The 20,469-nt window shown below is 39.7% G+C and overlaps 1 protein-coding gene across 1 annotated transcript in view; it reads right to left on the reverse strand.

Moving 5' to 3' along the window:
- Positions 1 to 18,589, reverse strand: part of LOC149781049 (uncharacterized) — an 89,620-nt gene extending 71,031 nt beyond the window's left edge. Inside the window, exon 1 of the mRNA XM_089938181.1 lies at positions 18,386 to 18,589. The gene's annotated coding sequence lies outside the window, so the exon portion shown is untranslated. The remainder of the gene's footprint in view (positions 1 to 18,385) is intronic.
- Positions 18,590 to 20,469: the final 1,880 nt, after the last annotated feature.

Genomic DNA, 20,469 nt, shown 5'->3' on the forward strand with positions numbered 1-20,469 from the left:
CTTGGTCAAATCTAGTAAACTCGGTAGCATGCCCGATCTCTCTTGGACTTTGATTTTGGGGGCAGGTACTTTGTGAGCAGTTGACACTAAAGAGGATGAGAGTGTCACCGCTAGAGGAGACGTTTTTGGAGACGCGGGTTTCCATCGTTTCATCAAATGAGGAAGAGCGACTGTCAAATGGGGTTTGGCTGTCATCACCAGCAACGGAGAAGTGGTAGAACCCGAGGCTAATGGAGACGCATTCAGCGTCGCTGAATTTCGTGGTTTGCGAATGTAAGGTTGTACCCTGGCCGAAGTGCCTCTCTTGCAGATAGAAGCCGTTTTATGGGATCTTTTCTTTTTCTGTTGACTTTTATTATTCTGGGACTGTGACCTGGTCTTGACACCACTGTTCTTTTTCTTATGGGTCCGTTTGGCATTTTTTGAGTGGCTTTTTTTCTTGGGGAGGATTTTGGGGGCATTGGGATCCCATTATAAGAGGGAGCGAATGATGACACCTCCTAGGGAACCGCTACTTCCAGGTTTCAAAATGATTTGCTTTTTGGTCTGAGAGTCGATGCGAGTATCGGCCAGTTGTGTCAAGGCTACTTTGTTTCTCTCAAATAAAGCGTTTGGTTTGATGTGGAATGTGAATGGTGCCTTGCAGTAATTGACATGCTGTCACCGTAGACCATCTAAGACTTCATTGAGACTGGCATATGAGACACGAGCACGTATTTGTGGATGTTTTTCGCGACTGGTGCCATACAAGGCACGAATCAATTTGACGAGAGGATGAGACTGAAGGGATGTCATCGTCATGTTGACGCTGTGTGAGGCAGACCCATAGTGATCGAGGTCTCATATATTTTTTTGTTGTTGTTGTGAAGTCGACGATGGGGACGTGTACATGACAGGCTCTCCGTCTTGGCACCAGTAATAAAACAGATAGGCACGGTACGAAATCCCAAATAATTGGGGGTGGTTGGTTTTAAATCCACGAGTAAATAGGCATGGTTTGAGTGGCATCGTCGTATGCATGAGCCAGCTAAGGCGTTCCTAACTGTTCGGCTAAGACGTGCACTTGCGAGTATTCTCTATCGCTTTTAAACAGGACAACGTAATGAGCATTGAGACTGATGGTGCGATGTGCTTTACTTTGTGGAAAAAAATTTGGATGATGTAAATGACACTGGCATTACGATGATGCCCTTTGCGCGTAAACCAGTTTAATTTCTTCTTCGTCTTCTCCTAACATGCTGTCGAAAATGACCATTTGGTTTGACTGGGGTTAGACACGATCCCGTCGTCTTCGCGAAGGAATACCTTCCCAAACACGATGGAATCGCCTTGACTTTCTCTCAAGTGACTGTACGCCGATTGCCATCTTTTGTTTAACATCACACGATCCGTTGAGATGGACGATCGATCAAATGATGTTTATGTTCGAACAAACATTTGACAAATTCGGTTTTGCTTGAAACACTGTGTCCGGCAATTAACATGTTAAAGGGATGGCGAGGATACAAGGCCTTCCAACTAGCACGATCTAAGGGTTCGTCCATTTAGTACGTACGCAAAACTATGGCAAAGCTTGACTCCTCCCTCTTCCCTGTACACATGAGTACTTTTTAACATCCCACCCACACCTGCGTACGTACGCTTGACGCACCCCTTCCCCCGAATTCTATAGAACTGCCTATATTTAATCCACGCAGAAACGATCATGGGTTAACAATATTAACATGTTAATAAAACAGATAGTCCACCGACGTTGACTGTATGGCTGCATTAATTAAATAAGCTGCGTAACTTTAAAAAGTTTGTCTAGTGTCCGCTTAAATTTAAACTCCAACTGAACCCAGTCGAACAGGCTACGTATTAGACAGATTATAATCGAGATTTCACCCCCGTATCCTATGTGTACGTACATTATCAGTACAGCCCCCTCCCTAGGCAAGCGTATGTATTTGGGTTTTTAAAAAAAACTCCCACGTCATGCGTACGTCTTAAATGGACGGCCCCTTAGTGTTCGTCGATGACTTTCACAGTGGAGGAAGAGGTGGCAGAGACAGTAGAGGTAGCCATAGTGAAGCTGTTGACAATTCTGACACGAAGACAGACAAGACAATTCTTTTGATACTTTTTTCAGGACAGGTTTATTGAATTGTTTTTAAAAAAAATGGAACAACACGAAAGACAAAAATACATAAAAGACATTTTTTTAAGTACAGCGATATAATACACATAAAAACGATTAAAGTAGAATATAAACAAATCTCTGTACAACATGTGTTTTGGTAACAAAGGTGTCCTGGGAACACACTGCAATGTTCTTACAGTCTCTTGATTGGGTACAGTCACACAAGTGTCATCACGGAATGGTCTTTCGGGAATATCCATGACAGTTCTGTCCTGAAGGGAATGGTTTTCTTCGGTTCTTCTTCTGGCACTGTAAATAACACAGGTTTTAAGTTACTTTTTTCACTTGCTTGAATTTAGGATCACAGCTCTTGTGTATAATTGGCTACTTCTTGGGTCCAAGCTTCGAAACCACAACTTTTCTAGTAACATAGATCTGTACTGTGAGTGTGTAAGTCACAAACTACACACACATCGTCATACACATCTTCAGTACCTAAAAGTTGATAAATCGTTATTCCCGTAGGAGCCGAGAAGCATCGAAATGAAAACTCAAGGCTTTTAACAGAATGAGTCTCTCGTGGACATTTAAAGGGTCCACTTTCATCTTTTATTTGGTGGTAGGTAACGTTCCTAAAGAGTCCATAAGGAATCGGCTGGTAATCAAAATCCCAGAAAGGAAGTCACTCAGACACACACCACACGTTGACCCCAATTCATGGGACACAGTTCTCGTAATAAGTGTTGGTAATCCTCAACAGTTTGAATAATCTCATTGATTTCGTTCCACGGAATCTGTTGTATCACAACTGATGAAGGTTGTGGCATGGTAGTTCGTTTTTATACCTCTTTTGTCAGGGGTAAGAAGCGTACGTTTTGCACAAAACTGATCGTACTCCAGTAGCGAATCAAAGTTTTTTAGTCACTAGTTCACACACCACACATCACAGAATTTTCCTCTACAGACAAAATTTGATGGCATACAAGAGTTTGGTAATCCTCTAACTGGAACTCGTTGTAGTATGGCCACCTTGTAAGTAGAATGATGCGTAGCCACCAAAGTCTCCTGGTACTCGTTTAGTTCAACAATGTCTGACAACTGGAACGCTTTCAAATGAATCAGTCATCTTATAGCATTCAGGTGGTTCCAACATTGATGACGTAACGGATGCAATTGTTCTTTGCGTTGAACTTATATTTGATCAGCTCTTGGCAAACCACGAATGTTCTCTTGTAAAGTATCCATGATCATGTCAGTCAGTATTTATACCCATGTTGGGGTCACTTCTAATTGTCCTTATTTTATTTAAAATCTTCTCCTAGAGCGAAAGTAATGAACATAATAATTTCTGACCACTGCCATTCAGGGTAACGGTCAAGAACGGTAATAAAATTTTCTGATGTAAACTTTCTAAAGCGGAATTGTCAAATGAACACAGACTTGATCCAGAAAAAGTCTGTTTGTTGACGTTTGTCAATTTCCTCTTGTGAATTTCTCGACACAAAAGTTTCAGTCACCAACTGAGCTTTTCTATGGCAAGTACCTGAAAAACAATCTTGCAATTTGTTCGGTAATCCTTGAATATTATTTCTTAAATGAGGTTTAAATGCTTGTCTAGGTGTTGTCAAAACGTTTGACTTCTAACCAAGCTGGTTTTTTAAACGACATGGTATGCCACTTCAATTACTAGGGTCCCACTAAAGGTAGAGGGTCACAATGGGAGACCATCGAGCATGTTCTAGGTAAGCCGAATCTTTTTGCTCCCACTCGTGAAGTGACATACCGCAACTGAAGCACTTGACTTTATCCCCTTCGCCCTAGTAGAAAAATATGGCTAATTTTTCGCAGTATTCAGGCAAGCGCACAGGGAACGAATATTCGTCTTTCACAGGCTCATTTCGCAGGAGTTTGCTTAGGGTTGGATGACATCCGTAGGGTGGTAGACGCATGTTCTCGCCTGGAGGTTGACATACACAATGAAAAGTAGTAAAGAGTCCACGATAACGATAACGAGTGGCATCGATTTCGCATCCGTCAGGTTTGACACGCACAGCATCACTTTCCATGGTAGCTTTGTTAGTAGTGATATTAGTAGTCATATCAAAGTTCCCATGATGTGATACTGAATCTCTGAGGTCACAGCGTACGGCATCCCTGCAATCACAAGGTACAGTATAGTACTCCACTTGAGAATCCCCGAACTTGAATGATGTCTGTTTAAAGTATTCATCTTTCTCGCTTGGACTTTGTAGTTACAATGAACTATCGGTCTTGGACGTTTTCCCATTTTATATGGTGACCAATATCGACGTGTCCGTACGGTAAAGTGAAGTGGTTGGGAAGTCACACTCGCTTCTAATACACGATTTGACTATCTGCATTGGTAGACTGACACTTTGCTGAATGCGTAAACGTACAATCTTGTGCGGTTCATAGGTGGTCACTTGAAAATTTTCATCTTGTCCAGATTGCAAAGCTTCTTTCAGCACACCAAAGTTCACCACTCGACTGGTGCGATAATTGAGAGTCAATCCTTTCACTTTACACTCGGCGTGCACTTCTTTTTTTCTCCCGGTATTAGTAACCGTAAGTTTTAGGACAGCCACTAGCTAAACTTAGAATCTTGACGTCGGGGTACTCGATAGTACAGGCTCCTAAGCGGTCTCCTTCAGTTTTAGGGTAACAGTGACCCAAGAGATCGATGTAGATGCAACTGTCCGAGTCAAAATATAGCACACGATCTCCCAACAGTTCTAAAACTTCGTACAATTTTAAGCGAGCATGGGCTGTCTCGTAAGCCGCAATGATGACATTTCCAAAATTCGTCGGCTTCTACAAAAATTTGTCGATGGATTGTTGCACGTGTTGAATCTTGCCGATGACTTTGGAAGGTGTCAGTTCAGCAGCGCTGCTAAACTCGATCCAAACGGGGGACTTTAAACTGTCATGATGAATGGATAGTCTCAAGCGATCGTCTTCTTCGGCTTCACATTGTCGTTTCAATGGGTTTACAAAAGAACCCCACACCTCGGTGAGCCGTTGATCTAAATATTTCTAGAGGAGCGCTTTTCCGTCTCTCGAATGTGGTAGTACTTTTCAGGGTTTACTAATGGTGGTAAAATTAGGTTTGGTGTACATTCTCTGGGTCTGGATTCTGGCTCACTCATGTTATCTTCAAAATTGCTGGCATGAAATTTGAGCCAATACTTCAGCTACTGTGCAAGGCGATAGGTCACGTTTCTGTCTCTTACTTTCTTCTCCTTTCTCCACGAAATGATGCAATCGTTTCATCTTGACTGCAAAGAGTCAAATGACTACATTTTAAATGTTATGGGTCCCTATATCCATGTCTGACCAGCGTCTTCCCTATATAAAGGGTCAGTGTCTTCCTTTCCAGTATTCATTTCACTCTCAAACCTACCAGAACGATGGTAGTGCCAACACAGATCGAACTTCTGAATAGAGCTTTGCGAAGTGTCACACGAAAGTTTTCTTCAGACAAGCCGATGGAATACTCACCCTCCTTTCGAGATAAAAGTCAAGACACTTGCTATATCTGCAAGAAGAAAGGGCATTGGCCTACAGAATGTCCAGACCGTCAAAAAAGGAAGACATGTATCAGAAGAGACAAAAGTCAAGATACCTGTTATCATTATCAAGACTAAGGACATTGGTCTTCAGAATGCCCTAAGAAACAACAGGAGCAAGGGCAAGAGAGGGGTTCCGAACAGGAAGAAGAAGAGGTTGGGAGGAAGAACACAGACACGTCCAGAAAGATAATAAAGAGAAGGAAAGATGATGAGGAGAAAGTGAGGAAAAACATATGAAATTCAAAAACAGATAGAATGAAAAGACACAAAAGTCTGTGATCTTTTTAAAGTGTTGTGTTGTGAACTGGATTGTAAAGTTTGTGCCAGAATATAACAGAAAGAAAAAGTAAGTGTATTTTGGTTTTGATGTATTAGAATAAGGACCTACACTCATGCACTCACATACGTTCATCATGTGGGGGGGGGGAGAGATTTTGCGTTTTAATTTATTTTGGCAAAATTAATACTATTTCTTTTCGAGAAAAGTGGGTGGCCATGAAAAGGACCGTTGAGTGTTTTTTTTTAAAAATTAAATTTAAAAAACTCGGAACGGGTGGCAATCAGCTTTACCTGCCTTAAGCCTTTGCCACGGCCAAAGCCTACTTCAGGACCTGCTCCTATCAATGATTTGGTAGAAATCACTAGGGGTGGTATCTCAGGCGTAGTAACAGGGTCGGTCTGTTTGGCTCGGGAAGGTCTTTTTTCTCTTGGGCCGTAATAAAGAAGTCTGATACATTTGTTTCAGAATCTTTAACTCTACTAAAATGTCTAAGAGTACCGTCACCGTTTGACTTTCACTATCCTCCTTCTTTCCTAGCCCTTGTTTCTTGACCGCTACAGTGGCCTACTGGTTAGAGCGTCCACCCTGGATGCGAAAGGTCGTGGGTTTGAACCCCGGCCGAGTCATACCAACGACTTCTGAAAATGGTACTAACAGCTCCCTCGCTTGGCACTCAGCATTAAGAGGTTAGTGTTAGGACTGGTCGGCCTGGTGTCAGGATAATGTGACTTTTTTGAACATGATGCTAAATATTTGCGGCATGATGCCCCAGAGCTAGACATCACTTTAAACTGCCACACTGCAGACAACGTAGCGATATGACTGGAAATGTGTTAAAGCTGCATTAAAAAATCTAAATCACACACGCACACAAACACACACACACACAGACCTTGTTTCTTCTCTGCTACTTCTTCATGTCCTTTCCTTCTTCTTGCCTCTTCTTCTTCTCGCTGTTGATGCTGAAAGAGGAAAGCTTGTTCTTCTTCTTTCTGCAGCTGTATCAATCTCTCCAATTCTTCTTTCTGTCTCAGTTTAAAATCACCAACTCTCTCCAGGTTGTCGTAGAGAATGTGGAACAGCAGCATGCTGACCCTGAACACTAAGATCACCGTGTACCGTGCCTGCGTGCTAAGCACTCTCATGTACGCCAGTGAAACCTGGACTCTGTACGCCTCACAAGAGAAAAGATGAGCGCCTTTCACATGCGATGCCTCTGACGCATACTCGGGATCACCTGGAGCGATCGAGTAACAAACAACGAGGTCCTCGAGCGTGCCAAGATTCTCAGCATGATCACACTCCTCCGCCAACGTCGCATCAGATGGCTGGGCCATGTACGTCGGATGGATGACGGACGGATCCCCAGAAACATTCTTTATTCGGAACTCGCCTCTGGCAAAAGGTCGATCGGACGGCCACATCTCCGCTTCAAGGATGTCTGCAAGCACAACATGAAAGTCCTTGATATCGATGTCAACACCTGGGAAGAGCTGGCAACATGCTCTGATCACTGGTCTGAAAGCCGGAGAGGACAAGCTACGTTTGCTAGCTGATAAATGACGATCGCAGAGGAAAAAGAAGCAGATCCAACCAACACCTGATGCAACCTTCAAGTGCAACAAGTGCAGCAGGGACTACCACTCCCGCATTGGACTACATAGCCACAGCAGACGTTGCACAGCCACCATCCGGGACATCTCTCATGGGCGCAGTTCCATCATCTTTCGAGACTAAAGGATGCCAACAACATATATATATATATATATATATATATATATATATATATATATATATATATATATATATATATATATATATATATATATATATATATATATATATATGTGTGTGTGTGTGTAAGTATAAAGTATGGACATAGGGCTGATTTCCTGTTGAAAAAAAGAGGGTTTTTTTTCCAGTATAAAACTGGCACATGGAAATATTCACTTTTTCATACACACATTTATCAAACAAACAGGAAAGCGCTTATTGATGGGTCCACACGATATGTTCGAATGTGTGAGTGAATGAAAGACAAACACTGTACGCAACAAAAAGCGTCGAAGAATACTTCAAATTATAGACATAGTCATCCAAACTGTGGTCATGGCTTCTCTTTGTGCTTATTGCTTGCATTGTCATTTTTTTATTATGTCTGCCTAATTTTGCACTGTTCGTTGTCTGTTTTCATTCATTTCAGACATGTATCCTTGTACCGTTTATGTTTTGGTCATGCTGCGGTCACACGGTTAATGTGTACTTCCGGACAGGAGATCGAAACCGGATCTTCCGAACATTATCCCTGTCGGCGTTTTGTGCTGTCGCCTTAATACCTTCCCGTGCACTCGGGGTACACGTTCTCGTTTCAACATTTATCTCAACCATAGATGTTAAAAACGTTAAAATTAAATAAAAAACGTTAAAAAAAAACGCATTTTTTTCTTAATAAATAAACAACGAAATAAAAACGTTCCAGCAGATTTTAGGCAACACAAAAATCAATATTTTACTTATATACACGCTACATACCAGTTTTAAAGTTTCAGTGATACAAATATGAAAAAATGTCAAAAGTTTTAAACCGTAGTCCAGATAACATTTAAATTTGTTTCACTCAATGTCGTTATCACCATCTGACTGTTCTGACCACGCCTAGCCTACACTACCAGATATCCGCACTATGTTGTAGCATGTTTACGTAAAGTATCGTAGGCTAGCATCATAGATTCATTATTGATCGATATTTGTTATCTAGAGTATGACAGAGGACCGCCTGTATGGCCTATGATAAAAGAAAAATGGAAGTACCAAATATAAAAAACGCAAAAAAATAAAAAACGTACAAAAACTCGTTATTCGAGGTAAAATAAAAAACGAAAAAACGTTTTTATCATCTATGATCTCAACAACCACTTTTCAACTCAGAGTAAAAGACTATCACATTTTAGATGTATTGAGATGACTGATCGAACTGATGACACCATGTCACAGAAAATGATGTGGACAATCGGACTGGGGATCGAACCAGGATGTCCCAAATGCTAGCATTGCACTCTGCCATCAAAGCTATGAGTCGACATACTAATCTAGTATATGCGTTCACAGCTAAATCGTCGTGGATGTATTATGATTCAAATGGGGGCCCCGAGTGGCCGAGTGGTCTAAAGCGCTCTCCGTTACGGATCACTGCCATCTCACCTCTGTCTGCGTGGGTTCGAGTCCAGGATTCGGCCAATGTGGGTGTGTGAGAAAGCTTGCCAGTAGCTTCTCGTGGGTCGTAGGTTCTTCTCGGGGTTTTCCCGAGTTCTTCCTCCACCATTAATACTGGCCGCCATGCATAGCCTATCGTGTGCTGAAAAATGGCGTTAAACCCCACAACAACAACATGATTCAAATGAATACACAATGGGGTTGGACAGGTGTACTTTGGTGAAGAGAGGTCACGTTCAAAAAACTAATTTCTGTTGATTTTTGCGTAAAATTAAACATCTTGTGTGCCAAGGTACGGTAGGTTTAAATCAGAAGCAATTCATATACCCGTGCCACCACCTCCATTTTGATAGGTATTTTTCGTTTTAAAATTTAAATGAAGTGGAGTGAGTTTGACAGGAACAAGTGTTTCGCTTGTCCGTTTATTCAGCCTTGTCATGAACAGTGTCTACTGGCGTATCACATGCTTGTAAATACAGAAAACTGCATAAATAGCTTTTTAGTGAGGTTACGAACTGGAACGAATACGTAGACCGAGGAGCGACCGACATACACGTAGTACCCAGAAATTATTCGGTAGTTTTGAAGATCTCCGTTATTTTTTATTGATTATATATGAAAAAAGTTAACTGGTGTGCTGAATTAAGTTTATATGCCTACCAGTGTGTGTGAATGCGTGCGCGTGTGTGACTGCGTACTCAACTCGTGATATACAACATATCCCAAGAAGCATTTGGTACTGTGATTTTTAAGTAGATCTACTTTATTCCAACCACTAAATGCGTAAAATAAACAGTGATTCTTTTCCAACGCTATATCTGTAAAAGCAACAGTGAACAAGATGTTAAGTAAGATGCAATTTATCAGGGATAGGTCAAGCGAGCTGTACAATTTATATACCGTATGCACCGATTTGTATGTTAGGTACCGTTTATATACCGTATGCACAGAGTTGTATGCCAGGTAAAAATTATATATCGTATGCACCGATCTGTATGCCAGGTACAATTTATATACCGTACGCACAGAGTTGTATGTCAGAAACAAACCTTCCGAAATCAGAATAATGACGTTTTACCAAGGTCTTTCATGAAAGGAATAAACAGTAGGAGAGGAAATAAGTAGTAGTAGGAGGAGGAGGAATACAAATGAGGAAAGAAAGGAGGAATACAAATGAGGAAAGAAAGGAGGAAGTAGTGGAGGGGTAAAAAAGATGAAAGAGAGGAGGAATGAAATAGGAGGAAAGAGAATAAACAGTTGGAGAGGGGATAAGGAGAGGATGAGGAATCAATTGAGGAAGGAGGGGAGAAATAAAAAAGGAGGAAAGAGAGCAGAAATAAAAAGAGAAAGAGAATAAACAGTAGGAGATTGAATAAGGAGGAGGAGAAATAAAAAGGAGGAGCAAGAGGATGGGGTTATATCTGACCGGCATGCAGTACTTGCAAGCAGGCGTAATGCTAATATTGTATGGTAAACAAAACGTGACTGGTCTAAATCTCTCAGCGGATGAAATTGAAACATTTGAAATCAAAAACAAGTTTAGAATTTCAGCAAGTCTTTTAATTTAATCTGTTTACTTTGTCTCCATTTCAATATAGTTCTGTCCGTTGTCGCGACAGTTCGATTCAAGTGTTGGCACTGACTTTGCTTCTCCAATCTCCCCCCCCCCCCATCGGAAATGCTATCTTTGACTGAGGTGAAAACTCACTTTATATAAATGTGTAGGATTGCATAAAATTGTGTTTACATATTATATATATATATATATATATATATATATATATATATATATATATATATATATATATATATATATATATATATATATATATATATATATATATATATAAATTTCGCCCAGTTATCTTCCAGAAATCTCCAAACAATGAGTCAGTCAAAAAATGAGTCAGTCCTCTGTTTCACAGTCGCACACAAACTGAGTAAAGATGGCACCTGTGTATAATGGCCAGAGTTGCCTTTTACCCATTGGTGGCTGCTATTTACACAGTTAACTGTACTATATTTAAAGTATTTTACCCACATCTATCTTCCAGAGAACTCCATATCAATTTACAGATTACACAAGCGAAAATGACGTGCTACATCCTTCCAGTTTTATAAGAAAAATGACGACAAATACCAAAATTTAAAAGCGCCTAAAATATATCGCTTGTCTGAAAAGGAAATGGTGGAAGAAAACACAAGTCAGAAACACCACCACCCCACAAAACAAAAATTCCAGAAATAACCCCACAAAAAAAAACACAACACACACACACACACACACACACACACACACACACACACACAAATGATACATTAGGTCAAAGAGGAGGCGATAGCCATCTGAACACGTATTTCATACATTTATATAAGTATTTACGGTAAGGTTATGCATTGATAATGTGACTCTGTCATTTTCAACTAATGAATGGCCCATATCACAATAAATATATACACGTTTAATCCGATATATGAACAGATATGAATCAGGAAATATGCCTAACCATACGTAATATGAAATATGTAATCTGTCAAAACAATGACTAAGTCAAACGGGAACAATGCATTCCCACGAAATAGAATACATATATACTGTTCTGGAATGCGACGGTACAAGACGGATAACTTTTGGTATTCCGAGGGAAAAGACTAAAGAAGTTCAGATTACGACAACCATGTCTGATGTACATTACGAATCATATAATTGTCTAAATTCGGTTTTTCTGTTCGTTCTGATAAATTTTCATTTGGCTGGTTTCCCCGTTTTTGTGTATATATATATATATATATATATATATATATATATATATATATATATATATATATATATATATATATATATATCACCCTGTTGCATAGGGCAGATAACCGATGATTAGGAATACAACAAGCTTCTCTATTAAAAAAAAACAAGAGTAGAAGCCAGAATGGTATCTTTTTTCAATTTATTAGATACGGGTACTTTAGGGCTGTTTTTATTTTCCGAAGTAAAAGAGTACTTTTTTATCGGACAAAAAGCAGAATGGTGTACAAAATGCCGTGTCCGATAGTATTTTCTCTTTTAAAAAATTACAGAGGTTCGTTGAAAATAATAGGAGGATGTAACGTGTTGGGTCGTTATGCCATCAATGTGGTATATGTTTATGATTGGGGTGGGGTGGTCCTAATATTCTATTTAAATTATTATAGAAGTCCCACCCAGGCTCGATTTGGTTGGAAGTTAAATTAATGAAAGATAGATGTAAAGCTTCGAGCCCCATGCCAGCAATGCCGACAGTTAAATGACTGAATATACAAAAAAGTGAAATTCAACGAATAACAATTTAATGACAATTTAATAATCAAATGATTAAAATTTCCCAAGTACTCTCCTTCCACTCGACCCTGTGATAGCCTATTGCATCATTTGATTAGTAGTGTGGGATAGCTTTCCACCTGTCCTTGTATTCTACTCATTTGTGTATTCTTCCCTCCTATTCCTCCAATTCCTTCTCCTCCCGACTTTCTCCAAATTCCTTCTCCTCCTCGACTTATCTATACTCCTCCTCCTTCTCCACTTTCTCCTCATCGACTCCTTTTCCTCCTCCTCCTCCTCGACTTTCTCCACCGACTAGACTCATCGACTCCGACTGCTCTGCTAGTCGCACTTCCGTCTCCCCCCTTAGAGACTCAGGACTCAACTGAACCGGAAGTTCTGTCCCCATAAAGCTTCTTTTACGAAGCCTTGTCTTTCCTTAGAATCTCCTCTCTAAATTGTACCGACAAATCATGAGTGGCTTCCTCGGAGTAACTCTATATTGTTCAGCAATCTCCCTAGGCGAGACTAAATTTTCGTTTGCTAGTTAGAAGCTATAATTCAGATCGAAACTGTTATCATAATTCCGATTGGGTGTCGCTGACCCAATCCAATCAAACTTAGTGGATAATGTCCACTACCTGTCTACGTGAGGACGGATTTAGAACACGCCCCGTTTCCCTCGCGGGTTCCTCTGATCTTAGGACCAAGCTGTAACACATAGAAGTCGCTCGACTCTAACGCCTGTGTCAATCCAAGATGCCGGGTCTTCTCTCTGGTTACGGTAACCTTGCGTAAGAGATAACTCTAGCAAGCGGAAATATTTCGACATCAAAACATGGCTTGTAATAATACCATAGTTTATACACGACTTACAAACTGGGGCTGAGCAAACGTGACAGAGGAAAAAAGTTGTATGTGGTGTTAAAATAAAATTGTAGCCCACAAAAATCGATTTTATCGATATCATGTCGCAGTTCATCTTTCTATCCAGGCGCAGTAAGGGGGTGGGGTGAGGTGTTCAGCCAAATATTGCAAAACAGCGGTTTTAAATATAATGCGTGATTTAAACAGAAAATAACAATAATTTGTTTTTAATAATTCGTCTCATTATTTTTATGAATTCGTTTTTAGTCAGACATGGATTTTTAAAGTTCCCACGCAGACATAACATACAAGGGACTAAATTAAAAGTTATACAAAGTTTGTAGGCGTTCAACGAAGACTATTTCAGTAATGAGTGTCATTTTGTCGAATTTGATTCTGCATATTTAGCGAGGGTAATTATTTATTTTATTTGGATCCTCTTACATCCACATTCCCTCGGATGGTCATTATTTACAAGCCCCGAGAAATACACAAGTCAAATTCAATGTTAAAGTACGCTGACATTTTTGGGGATATGAAAGATCTGATCCAGTATCATGATGCGCTAATCAAAGCTACGCATGTTGATCAACCAATTCATACTGACCACATGTGCTCGACGCGAGCTTGATGTTGAAAAAAGGCAATAATCTGAAGGGAAAAAATCATACCGAGTGACAAAATTACCTCTGATTACACACTAATCCGATAAATCAACCCCCACCCCAAATATGTGATGATACTGATAGACGATATCTATGTATGATGTCACTGTTATAGGAATCCCACACAGGCTCTTATTTGTTGGAAGTTAAAGTTAGTGAAAGACAGATGTAAAGCTCCGAGCCCCCATCAGCAATGCCGACGGTTAGATGGTTAAATGTACAAAATAGGTTGAAATTCAATGAATAACAATTTAATAACAATTCAATAATCAAATGACTCAAATTTACAATTACACTCCGCTTGACCATTTAATAAGCCTTTTTCATCATTTGATTAGCAGTGTGAGATTGATTTCCACCTATCCTTGTATTTCTACTCATCTGGTGTATCCTTTCTCTCTTATTTCTCCCAATTCCTTCTCATCTTCCTCCCAGACCTTTGTCCTGATTACTTCTCCTCCTCCTTCACTTTCTCTAGACTCCTTCTCGTCCTCCTCCACTTTCTCTATACTCCTTCTGGCAGTTCTATGTTCCACAAAAAGCTTCCTTTTCGAAGCTTTGTCTTTCTTTAGAATCTACCTCTAAGTTCTGCCGTCAGATTACGAGTGGCTTCTCTCTCGGAGTAAACCCTATTGATCTGCTATCCCTCCAGGCGAATAATAAATTACTCCTACGATTTCGGAAGGTATCATTCGGGTCTGAATTTTTTTATTGGATATCGTTGTCGACCGATCCACTCAAACTTAGCGGACAATGGCACTCTCGCTGTCTATCAACGTGGGGACGGATAAGAACATGTCCCGTTCACCCAGTGGACTTTCCCTTTGATCTTTGAACTAACCTTTAACATATAGATGTGATCACGACAAGCCTTTGTTAAGTGACGCAACCGGTCGCCTTTGCTGACTCAGGTTTCAAGTCTCAGGCTGGTCATGGTAACCTTGAGTAAGAGTTCAACACTAACTCCGCGGCAATCTTCACATATCAAACACAAGGCTGCGGTAGTATTCCCAGGACAGGTAGATTATAGCTTATGCATGACTTTAGATAAACATAGGATTTGCTCCGGCTATATCATGTACATGTCACCATGTTCAGCCGACGGTAGCTGCACAGCCACAAGAAATACCGGTAAGTGTATAAAATGTACACCGATGTGTACAGCCAAAATAGTCAGCAGATAATTGCAGCTTTTAATGAATAGGTGATATCTGCCCTGAACCCAAAAATCAATATCATCACGGGGAGGGGCTGATTTATCGGCCAAATTGCCCACATGATCCTTATTGAAAGGTACGGAAACGTACAAATTGCGCGAATGTTGCCTGCCCTGACAAAACATACGCTCCTATGCAACTTTCTCTATTTTACGAAGAGATACGGTGTTTGCAACTTTGCAATACATTCCTTCATTAATATAAGAACAGTGGTAGACTCGAAAGTATGCTCCTACTTACCACAAACTCGATGGAGCATTAGGAATCCTGTTAGTTAGAAGAATTATCTTAAGTCCACACAAATCAAATAAACGTTACACTCATTTTCAAAACGTACCGACTATGAGGCACACACATTAACGGCGAAATATGATTGGCTCAAAGGGTAATACTTAAATAACACCACTGTATCTGGTTCATGATATTACCTTTTGAGCCAATCATATTATGCTGGGGGCCCCGAATAGCCGAATGGTCTAAAGCGCTCTCCATTAATGATCACTGCCATCTCACCTCTGTTTGCGTGGGTTCGAGTCTCGGATTCGGCCAATGTGGGTATGTGAGAAAGCTTGTCAGTAGCTTGTCGTGGGTCGGAGGTTCTTTCCAGGGTTTTCCCGGGTTCTTCCTCCACCATCAATACTGGCCGCCATGTACAGCCTACCGTATGCTGAAAAATGCCATTAAACCCTACAACAACAACAACAACAGCAACATATTATGTTGCATATGAGCGTAAGTTTGTCCCGGTACACAAAAGTCGCGAAATTCGTGCGTTTCTGAGCCCGTGACTTTAGTTTGGTGCAGCTCAGAAAATCAGGTGTAAACGAAGCCATATAGTATGGTGTTGTGTCTTTACAGACGGATATAGCAGGAGGAAATCGATGGTCAAGCGTTGAACGAAGTTTTTGGAAGTTACTTACCTTGTCTATTTTACAGTATAATAGACAGGGTCATATGTCAACACGGATCATCGGAGTGATCTGTGGTTGTTGTTGTTGTAGGGTTAACCGCCATTTTTCAGCACACGATAGGCTATAGATGGCGGCCAGTATTAATGGTGGAGGAAGAACCCGGGAAAACCCCGAAAAGAACCACCGACCCACGAGAAGGTGATCTGAGGTAATTTTGTCACTCGGTATGATTTTATTCCCTTCAGATTATTGCTTTTTCTTCAACATCAAGCTCGTGTCGAACACCTGTGGTACTGACGGTTAGATTCGGCGTGCTCATTTCTTGACCCATTGCAGTACCTGGCCACCACTGTAAAAGTCCATAGGGAACAATAATTTCGTCTGGAAGTTTCTTGATGACAGTTAAGGTGCAGAACATACAATAATCTGGACTGAAAAGACGTTGGTTAAACAAAATTAGTATTAAATTTTAGGACAATAATTTATATTTAATTTAAGATAAGTACAGTGAAAATGAGCGTTCTTGACCTCTGTGACTGTTACTCTAAGAGGGGTGGGGACGTCCACTCAAAAACAGATATGTGCCAATTTTTATTTTGAATTTTAGCAGTTAACATTAGTTGGGATACGCGATTAAAATAGAGATTTCGAGAAAAGATGGGTTTATCAACCATCATAATTTAATTTAGCAAAGTATGCCAGAAACGTGCAGATGTTCAGATACATTGGTTTATATTTTATCTAACGGGCAGAATTCCAAGTACAGCTGACCAGTCCAATGGAATTATCGGTAAATAGTGCGTTATGCTTGGAAGGTACCGTTAACTATGGGCAAAATGCAAGGCACAGCGATCGGATACACAGGGATGGAATTTGATAGGTGTGTTTCATACTTGAATTTCACCTCAGGAACAATGTACATGTAAGTAGAAGTGACGTGTGTATATTTCATGCTCCGTTGATTTTGTTTTTAATTGTAGCAGTCTTTACTAGATAATGTTTAAATGCATGGTCATAAAACGTTGTGCGTGCATTTTGGTTAATTAATGAAGCACATAATAAAGTATATCGTGGTTGTGAGGACCTGCTTTACTTGCTAAAGTGGCTATGCTAAAAGAAAACAAAAACAATTTTACAGGTGATCCACGCCAGACGTACTATTCCAAATATTTTCCCCTTCAAGTGTTTACAGATTATAAGCGTGCAAGAAGAGAAAATGGATGAGGAAAACACAATAACAACTTCGTTTCATGCAATTTCAGTCACGTCCTTTCTCGGTACCCTTCCAAAGTTCCCATACCGTTGTTCTTCTCGGCTGTTTGTTTGGCTCTTTCTTTTCCGAAACGTAAGCAGACAAAGAGAACGTATACGTAATAGTGTGTGTGTGTGTGTGTGTGTGTGTGTGTGTGTGTGTTTTGGACTTTTAACGTAGCTTTAAAAATGTTCAGTCATATCGCTATCATAGTGATGAACAACACTTGGGCATCATGCCGCAGACATATAGCATCATGTTCCACAGTTACATTATCTTGACACCAGGCCGACCAGTCCCAACACTAACCTTTTAATTCTGAGCGCCAGAGTGTGTGTGTGTGTGTGTGTGTGTGTGTATATATATATCTGTGTGTGTGTGTGATTTGGATTTGTAACGTTGCTTTAACAATTTTCAGTCATATCACTACGATGTCTGCAGTGTGGCAATTTATAGTGATGTCTAGCACTGTGACACATGCCGCAGACATATAGCATGATGTCCCACCCAGTCACGTTATCCTGACACCAGGCCGACCAGTCCTAGCACTAACCTCTTAATGATGAGTGCCAAGCGAGGCGGCTGTTAGTACCATTTTTGTAAGTCCTTGGTATGACTCGGCCTGGGTTCGTACTCGCGACCTCCCGTATCCGAGGCGGACGCTCAACCACTAGGCCACTGGAGCGGTCTATATACGCAATAGAACTGTAACGGAAATTTTTGGCACATGAACGCGCCATAGTTCGAACTCGGAACCATAACAGTAAAGATGGAGTGCATGACTACCTCGCTTTTATTACCATCACCTCACCCCCAACAACGCAGCTCAATTTTTGAACGGGGCTGTTAATGAAAAAATCAAAAACAGAAATGAGATAACACTAACAAAGAAAAAAGAATCAAAGTGGGGACATAGAATTGTCGTCATCAACATAGCTGTAATCGAATTTAAGATGGATGTCAGACTTACCAGTATTGCTCTATCGATCCAGAATTATCCATTTGTACCTTCCGATCCATTCAGCATTTTATTCATAAATTGCTAATATTAGAAAATCTGAAAAATAAATTCAATATATGAATTCCATCATCATTGCATTTGTGTATAATATGTCAACTGGATTCTTGTTTGTTGCTGTTGTTTGGTTGTTTTTTGTGGTTCCCGTTATATAAATCAGACTGAACACGCATCTCACTCAGACATCCGGCACTATGGTTGCCTATTGCAATAAATTGCGTATTGTTTATTTATAGCTGCCTTCAAGGATGTGATTTTAGTGAAGTGCAAGTCTGAAGCAAAGATAAGTGATATCGCAATACATGTGGCACAGATAGATTTCATCGAGATAATTGAGATGGGGGGGGGGGGGCATTTTGACGTCCGTGTGCCATGTTAAAGACTGTATAATTTCACAAAATATGATAATTTGATAGATTTCCTTAAGTCGAGCGTTTCAATTGCCAAAGTAGAGATTTAGCCACGATTGCTTTTCGCTGTATTGCTGTGTTTAAAACTTTTACCCCTATCACCACCATACCTAGGTTTTTCGTGTCACTTATCAGTTAGATATTATACAAATATTCTAGTTCGTAAAACTATGTACTTCTGAGAACATGAAGTGTATTAACAATAAGTTATTGGAATTTGCTTGAACTGTGGAAAATCGATGGAAATGTACCCACTAACAGGGTAAAGTATTTAATGCTGCGTTGGGTGAAATTACAAAACTATTCTATAATGAACTCAGATCGAAAATGAAAAAACAAACAGTGTTCACAGAGGATGATTGCAAACATTTTAATGCAAAAAGTATATGAAATATCTGTGAGGAGGAAATCACGTCAAAGACAACTTGTGCCTGCAGTTGAATAACTGAAAACAAAGTGCGAACGGTGATCTTTTAAATTGTGCCGAGATCCCGTACATATCAAATTACATAGGAACAGATTGTATTAAAGTATTTTACGATGCGTTGAGTACGTTTTCACAAATGGATGTAAGATATGTGCCGTGCAATCGTTGAAAGCATATTTTTAAGAATGCAAAGTTTTATGTCAGAAACGTTAGAGCTTAAAAAGTTCGCGACCATAAAGGTATAACAGTCAAGCGTATAGATCCAGTACATAATAAATACTATTTTAATTACAAATATCCAAAATATCCACCATTGTTCATTAATATCATATCCGGTTATAGAAGTTATCGTTTGATAAGGATACTGGTTAAATGTGATTCAGACAAAGGGCTAAAAATCACGCAAGGCGAGAAGGAGAATACACATAATTATGAAGGACTTTGCATTTAATAGGTTCAGTAAAAAAGAAAAGGCAATAACGGTACAAAGAACATTCATCTTTGCAGACAGATTTAGTTTCATGGGCTAATGCATGAACAACTGGCTAGCAATTTAATTATGGAAAAGGGTAGAGAAACAATGACATCTAAATGTTTGAGGAACACGGATACAAGGAGAGATTCTGAAATGTTCAACAAAACAACTACTCCACCTAAAAAAATGTATATTTTAGTCTAAATAATTCAAAAACATTAAATAACGATTACCGATATGTAAACATATATTTTTGTATTGTGAGACCAGTATGTAAAAATAAATTTTAAAATTATGATAAATTTTTTAAAATAAGTTTTGTCATGTCAGCATGAAATATTACAACATAGTTCTCACAATAATATTGCTCCTGGATTAGTATGTGATGCAGGTTTTAAAAAGTTTTAAAATTTCCAGATGTTATATTTGAATTTGTAACCGGCTAAACAATAAGCCTGGGGATTGAAAGCGGAATAAGAGATGGAACTAACATAATACCCTCATATATACATATACATACACAACTAAAGAATACTATTTGGATAAAGATGGTTTGATAAAGTAAACGATGATGAGCACGGAAGTTCCAAGTCAGGTTTATGTTTTTGATTGTTCAACCTGCATGCAAATGTTCAGTAAATGCAACATCTCTTATTCATTTTGATCTTAGTACTCGAAATCTGCAACAAATAAACTGTAAACTCTAACCATGATATTTTTTCAT

The sequence above is a fragment of the Sinohyriopsis cumingii genome, chromosome 16, assembly GCF_028554795.1.
Source record: "Sinohyriopsis cumingii isolate HCF-2022 chromosome 16, ASM2855479v2, whole genome shotgun sequence".
Taxonomy (NCBI): Eukaryota; Metazoa; Mollusca; class Bivalvia; order Unionida; family Unionidae; genus Sinohyriopsis; species Sinohyriopsis cumingii.